Source organism: Desmodus rotundus, chromosome 3 (assembly GCF_022682495.2).
Source record: "Desmodus rotundus isolate HL8 chromosome 3, HLdesRot8A.1, whole genome shotgun sequence".
Lineage (NCBI taxonomy): Eukaryota > Metazoa > Chordata > Mammalia > Chiroptera > Phyllostomidae > Desmodus > Desmodus rotundus.
Window position 1 is genome coordinate 199,770,736 of NC_071389.1, and position 7,444 is coordinate 199,778,179.

Consider the following 7,444-nt stretch of genomic DNA (forward strand, 5'->3'; position numbering starts at 1 on the left):
TCTCTGTTAAAGTTCCTGCCTTCCTTCTTTCAGATGCCCAGCTAGGAGTGGAATTGTCGAGTTACGTGATAATTTTATGCTTAATTTTTCGAGGAACTGCCATACTGTTTTCCACAGCAGCTGCACCATTTTACATACCCATTAACAATGCACCAGGGTTCTCATTTCTTTACATCCTCAACAATGCCTATTATTTTGTTTATTGTTAATGGCCTCCTTAATAGGCATGAGGTGGTATTTCATTGTGGTTTTGATTTGCATTTCCTTACTGATCAGTGATGTTGAGCATCTTTTCATGTGTTTATCAGCCATTTGTGTACCATCTTTGGAGAAATGTCTATTTAAGTCCTTTGCCCTCTTTTTAATTGGGTTTGTCATTAAGCTGGAGGAGTTCTTTATATAATTTGATTACGAGATAATTTTTTGTGTTCTTGGGTCATATCATTTGTTAAAACATTTATTTATTCTTAAATTTGGAAAACATAAAAAAGAAGAGACAGGAAGTGTTACTGAATATATTCTTTGACTCAGCAATTCCATACCTCGGATTTATAAGGAATTTTCATGAACATGCACAAATGTTTAGCTACAAAGATGTTCATCATCAAAGGACAGAAAAGATGGAAACTGAACATCCATGTCCAATCCTAGCAAACAGGTTAAAAATAAGACACGGACCAACCAACACTGGGCTGTGTGATTACAAGTAACATTGTAGGTGCGCGATGTGGGGACATTTGTAACACAGCCATACACAAAAGCAGAATGTTGCAAAATAGTATGTACAGTATGATACGATTTTTGTTTCAAAGATATAATTGTGTTAAAAAGGAAAATGTATGGCATTGCAGTCATATTTTTAAAGCATTAAGTGTATGTACAGTGTTAATTAAAAAATCTATCTAGTTACAAAAAAAGACTCAAGACCAGAGCTCACGCTGAGCTGACAGCGGTGAGATTCTGAAAGATTTCTCCCTTTTATTTGTCCACTCCTAGCATTTCCAAAGTGTCCACTGCCTGGTTATCTGGTTGGGGAGGAGAAAAAAATAATTATCAAACTTTAAAACATGACAGTCAAAAGTAACAAAAATGTGAGTTAGATAAAATTTAACTCAAATGTCTCTGGTAAGCGAGCAAAGGCCACATAGGTCAAGACGCAGAGACCAGGACACGGAAACAAGTCAACGCACCCACAAGGGCTGCACAGAGGCCCCGCCCAGGCTCCGCCCCTAGCACCGCGGCCTCGGTGCCTTTGCGGAACTCGCGGGCCACCTGAGTGGGGGCCCCGCCTTTGGCCTCTAAGGATCCGCCCAGATCCCGCCCCCTGGATTGCGACATTACGTCCGCACGGCCCGCCGCCCAGGCATTGGACACCGCTCCAGAAGCCCCGCCCCTAGGGAGTAGAGGCCCAGCCCAGGGCCACGCCACGCCCTGCTTCTCTCGGGGGGCTCCGGCCCTGCGCTCCAGCAGCTCGTCCAGGCTTCCGGAGCCCAAAGCGCAGAGGCCCCGCCCCTGGGCACGTAGGGCCTCTCCCGGCACCGCCCCCTCGCCGCCACGCTGCGTCCGCGCCGCCTGGCTTCCGGAGCGGGACGGAAGGGCGGGCGGCCTGCAAGGTCAAGGCTACCGAGCGCTGCCGCGAAAGGGCGCGGCTGTAGAAGGAGGTCGTGCGCGCACTCCCTCCTGTCTTCCTCATTCCTGTGCCCCCCACCCCCCCTCTCCCAGGTGCGCGGGACGCGGAGGCAGCCCACGAGATCTCACAGCCGGGGGCGGGAGGGGCGGGGGGGGGGAAGGGAACATAAATCCAATAGGGACGGGCCAGTGGGGCCCCCCCCCCATCCGCCCCCGGGACTCGCGCCGCTGGCCTGCTCGTCCCGGAAAGAAGGCGGGCGGATCAAAGCGCAGCGTGCTGGACTGGCCCTTCCCAGTGTCAGGCAGGACAAGAGGCTCCCTTTCTGCCTTGGTGTCCGCTGTCATCCTCTTTACAGTGAGGAAGCCAGGCCCAGTGAGCCAGGTCTGTCCTGGCTCTGTTCGCCTTTCTCTGCTGGCAGTGACTGGGGCCTAAACTGCAAGTTAGAGTCCCGCCTCAAAGAAGTTTGAAGTCCCAGAAATCGTTTATTGAAAGCCAGTGCCAGGCAGGCTTGGGACACATGTCCTGTGTCATCTCATTACTCTTAGAGCAACTCCATTAAGTCACCTCCTCTCGCAGCTCGGGCCCTGAGATTGGCGCCAGCTTGTCCAAGACCACTCAAGAGAAGGGGCACAGCCTGCGCTTGGACCCAGATCCCCGATTCTGCGTCTCAGCTTTTAAACTCAGTGCTGACTTGGTGACATGATGATAATTTCCTTTAAGTGGGCCAGCTGGCTGCCAGCTCTGTTACTTACCTTAGAGTGCTGCTGCTTCATCCTCCCCCCAGCCAGGCTTAAACCCCTCTCCTCACTCTCAAGGTGCCCAGCGTCCACGAGCTCTACCCCCAGGAGGCTGGAAATCTGTGCCCAGTTAGCACCCACCTTTCTGTTACCCAGGGTCCCTTTGCTGCAGTTACGGGAAAAGACACCCTGTATGCAGCATCTGACAAGAGGGAAAAGTGGGTCATTCTAGGTTGGCTCTTTTGCTGGACCAAGTGGGCCATGCCAGTGCACAAGGCCAGGAAGTGCAAGCACCCCAGGGTGTATCACACACAGAGCCATACACAGACCCTGCTGAAGAAACCAAACCCCCGCGACACGGAGGCCCCCTGCTTCTCTTGTCTCCACCCACTGCCTCCCTGGGAGGCACCGGGGAGGCATCTGGGCTCTCCACGTGGCTTTCCAGGTCGGTGTGCAAAGGTCAGGTGATGCTGGCTGCTGGCAGCAGACAGGGCTGGAGGCCTTGACCAGGCCAGCTCCCGGCCAGCACAGTGCGCCCACAGCAGTCTAGATTTTCCAGCCTCCGATGTACCTCCGAGAGGAAGCTGCACATTTGATTTTTTTTTTTTTTTCTTGGCTCCATATTAAAGAACAAAGCATGGGAACTGGATAGGCCCCTCTGTAAACAGAAAACACATGTTTTCTGCAAGAATGGGCTCTTCCTTTCCTGGTTTCTTGCGTGGACAAAGGCCTCCTTAGGCCTCCTGGCTTCAAGAGCGGGGAGGCCTGAGACCTAGAACTGAGAGGAAGTGATTCTTCTTAGGTCCAGCTCAGGGGACAACACCACCTTCTTAAATGAAGGAAGAAACAGACTGGACTGTTAATGGGGCCGCTTAGTCGTGGGGTGAGGCTGGGGTATGGTCCCAGGAAGGAAGCCCCTCAGGAACCTGGCAAGACTTGAGAATCGTCTTCGGTTCTCCCTGAGCTAGCTTCCTTGGGACCTGCTAACCACACACAGGGCAGAGACCTCTCTAATGTCTGCAAAGAGCTGTGTGACCTCAGGAAGGTTCTTAACCTCTCTGAGCCTTTGGGTTCTCATCTGTAGAATGGGGATACCAATACTTGGCTGTCGAGGATTAAATCAGATACGGGCGTAGCCCTGTCAGGCTCGGAGGAGCCGATGAGTAAGAGAACGCAGTCAAACGTTTCCTTCAGGGCTGAGCCATTTGCATAGCCCAGAGCAGCCTCGGAGACCGCTGCAAACACCTAGGCCTCCCACACTCCAAGGAGCACGTCTGTGCCCCTCGTCGTCTTCTGGGCACTGGACGAGTGCCAGGGCTCAGCCACCCCAGACTGGCTGTAGCTCTTCTTTGGGAGCAGCCGTCTGGGGAACGGATCATTCTTTTGTGTCACCCAGCAGCCTGATCTTTGTCCTCGAGGGGAGAGTTGGTTTTGGGATATAACAAGACATCCTTTGGGCCAAGTCTGCTGAGTAGATGCATGGAAGCCAGGGCCCCTGTGGCTCCTGGCCCAGCTCCGAGGGGGGTTTGGAGGGAGCATGTGGACCTGGTCGCCTAGACCGGCCTCCACTGGTGTTGGTGGATGTGAGTGCCAGTGTGTATGCATATAAAAACACACACAGAGTCATACACGCCCAAGCTGGGCGGACGAACCAGAGCAAAGCCAGGCTGATTAACACAAGGCCGCCTTTCATCTGCTGGCCCACACTTTGATTTTCATGGAAATCTTTGTGGGAAAATTCTGAGTATTTCTGATACAGGCAAACATGTGAGAGCGAGGCAGGAAGCTGTTCTGGGAGGGTACCAGACTTGGAGGTTGGGTTTCCTCCTACCTGTCCCTCCTCACCAGCTGTGCGGCCCCTGGCTGGTCACTTCAGCCCTTGGCCTTCCCATCTGAACAGTGGGGACCACAATGCCAACCGTCCTACGCAGGAGGAGCAAATGCAGAAGAGTGGGTCTGAACATACCCAAACACCCTGGCCCCGTGTGGCGAGGGCCTCACCGACACGGACACCCCTGACCTGGCATTTCTGCCTCTGGGGGAGCACCCTCAAGAGAGTGGCTCAGCCGCTCAGAGGCGCGTCAGCATGAAGACGGTCCAGGTGGTGTCACGCATAACAGCAAAACCTCTGAAGGGACTGTGTGTCCGCCAGCAGTGACAGGCGCTCTAACCCACTCATGGGATGGGCTGCTCCATGGCTGCTGGGGCTCCAGGCCTGAGATCACAGGCCATGCCCACTGGGTGGCCAGGCCTCAACCTGGGCCAGTGACAATGCTGGTTAAAATTATTTTAAAAATTAGCATTCACAAGCCTCTATTCATGATAGCCAAACCACCAGAAACAACCCGATTGTCTGCCAACAGAGAAGCAGGTGAAGTGAGCTAGACATAGGACGGGACATCATAAGTCAATGCCAAAGGCAGTACTGATGGACTCAGCCACGGGATGAATGTCAGCTCTTCAGGGCAGGAGTTCGCACTCGGACCCCACGTAATACAGGTAAAACTATGACAGGGATAGGGTTCGGATGGCAGGGCCCTGGGGCCTGGGCGGGGGACTGCCTGAGGGGTCATAGGGGACACGGGGATGGTGGATGCTTTCCTTCTTGATTGTGGCGGTGGTTACAGGGTGTGTACATCTGTCACAACTCACCATCACCAGGGAAAGGGACCTTACTACTTGGAAACTAGTCCTCAATACAGTTGATCTGAAAACGTAATTGGTGTTTAAATTTTATTTTTCAAATCCTGTAGAGAATAATATTTAATGACGTGAAGTGCTCACAACATACCAGAAAGATTCTGAAGTAGCCAAGGGCATGGTCACCCCCGCTCTATGTACATGATTCGGAGACTGCACCAGAAGAACTCCCAGCAAAATGTACCCAGTAATTATCTCATGGGTAAGTTTTTTCTTTTTTGTATTTTTCTGTATTTCCAGATTTTCTCCAGCAAACACTTTTCTTTTTATAAACAAATGAAATAAAGACAAACGTCTCTTTTCCTTTCTTCCAGCCAGCCAGAGACTCGCAGCTGGGCTCCAGGATGGGGTGGCCAGGACACCAGGTCCAGCAAGAGGGACCTGCCCAACAGGCGGCAGCAAGCAGTGGGGGTGGGCGGGGCACTGATATCTGGCCCTTAGGCCAGTTTCTGTGGTTTCTGTGTGGGGTCAGTCTTGGGCTGCTGTGCCCACTGGGCCAGCTTGGGGGTCCCGTTTAGAGTGACGGGACCCTGGGCTCCACGCACGCCTCCAGAGGATGCCAGCCTCCTGCCTGCCCCGGTCGAGGGATGGGGTGGGGGATCTTTCCCTGCCAGAGGAGACCCCCTTGGTGAGACTTGCAGGGACTGGGGGTCTTGGAGGATGGGGAGACCCCGTGACTTCTAAGCTACAGCACACCACGGCCCTATGAGGTTGGGGCCACTGTTACCACCACCCTCTCCAAATCTGGGGAAACAGAGAAGTGACTTTCTCAGAGCCACTCAGCTGGCAGCCACTGAAGCTCAGACTTGCCCCGGGAGCCAGGAGCGCGGAGCCCAAACAGCTCCTTAAGGCAGTGTGGGTGGGGGGCTCCTGGGCTGCGTCTTTCCTCCACCTGCCATCTGCTGCAGGTCCTGGCGCCACTCAGAACCTGCTGCACCCCCAGGGCGCCCATCCGCGGGGGGAGTGGTTACTCGGAGTGTGCTTCTCTGAGGGCAGGGCTCTGCGGGCGCCATGCACCATTCGGAGCTGCTGGGGGCCCCCCCGCATCGGACCCCTGCCTCTGGCCCCTCCCCTGCAGCCAGTAGGCTGCCGTGCAGGAGACCCGACAGGTATGGTCTCTTCCCTCCCTGACTGAGCAGATTCTACAACAGACTGTGGAAATTAAAAATAAGAGCTCCAAACTGTTAAAATACACTTTTTTAACCAAGACACAAATGGGAAAGATGAGGCGGCAGCAGGTTAAGGAGATTGGTGATGTGGGGCTTTCAGCACCAGCAGTTCCGTGATGGTGGGTGTGGTGCGTGTATGGTCCTCGCGAACAGGTGGCGCAGGCTTGGACCCGAGTGCCATGCTGCAGGCCAGGTGTGGCCACTTGGAACTGGCTTGCCACCCGAGGTGAGCCAATTGGGCGCTAGCCCCGCTCAGGTACTCGGGCGGGCCTCGCCAGCATTTCCATTTAAAGATAAGTCAGTGATGTACAAGAAGAAAACTGAAAAAATGTAACATAGTTGTGTGCCTGTTTATGTTGCTGCGCACAAACCGGGCTGCAGTGTGGACTTGCCACAGGCTTTGAAGTGAAGGGACTAAGAGGGAAATGCTCGCTTTCCCCCTCCCTCCCTCTGTACTCCCAAATTCTCTGTAACAGCGCATATTACTTGCATAATTAGAAGAGGTAAAATGCACTGATATTAAAAGTAGTCACTCTGTACCTGAGCCTTCACGTCAAATGACAACCGTGACAATCGAGAGCACTTTTGATTGAGTACCTGGTATCTGCTCAACTCTCCCACCATCCTGGCTCCTCAGAGGACCCCACAGGTGGGCGCTGTCCCCCTGCGCCCAGGAACCGAGGCCTGGACACGGCTGGCACAGGAACCCACGCGGCAGAGCTGGGGGCCGGGCATGGGTGCTTCTGACCTGGAACTGTTTTATTTCCATAACAACATCCCACCTCTTCAAAGTGCCCATTTTCCCTAAAAGCAATGATCTTTGATTAAAATATTTTTATCTTGTTTACATTGAATCTGGAATTATTTCTGTGAGCAGAATTTAGTAAACAATATATGTATAAATCATGTTTTTAAACTTTACGATCCTGTTAACCAATGGCCAAAGTAAGGTTCAGCTACGCAATTTTCAGGGCCCAGGGGAAAACGAAAAAGCAGGCCCGCTCGTTGGGGAAGGGTGATAAATTCTGAGACAGGGACAGCAGGGGCACGGGTGACGGAGGGCCAGAAGCACACGGATGCAAGCTTCCCGAAGAGGTGCGATCCCCGTGCGCCTTCTAGTCCCCAAAATAAACTGGAGGCAGCTCAGGAATGGAGGCCCAGTGAGGACGCCATGGGAGCAAGCAGGCAGGCCTCTCTTCCCAGGAAAG

The 7,444-nt window shown here is 53.3% G+C and overlaps 1 long non-coding RNA gene across 1 annotated transcript; it reads left to right on the forward strand.

The window, feature by feature from the left end:
* Positions 1 to 1,604: 1,604 nt before the first annotated feature.
* Positions 1,605 to 6,790, forward strand: LOC123478628 (uncharacterized). Its single transcript, XR_006653897.2, has 3 exons — positions 1,605 to 4,866; positions 5,121 to 5,269; positions 5,382 to 6,790. It is a non-coding gene; the product is annotated as an uncharacterized lncRNA (long non-coding RNA).
* The last annotated feature ends 654 nt before the right edge of the window (positions 6,791 to 7,444 follow it).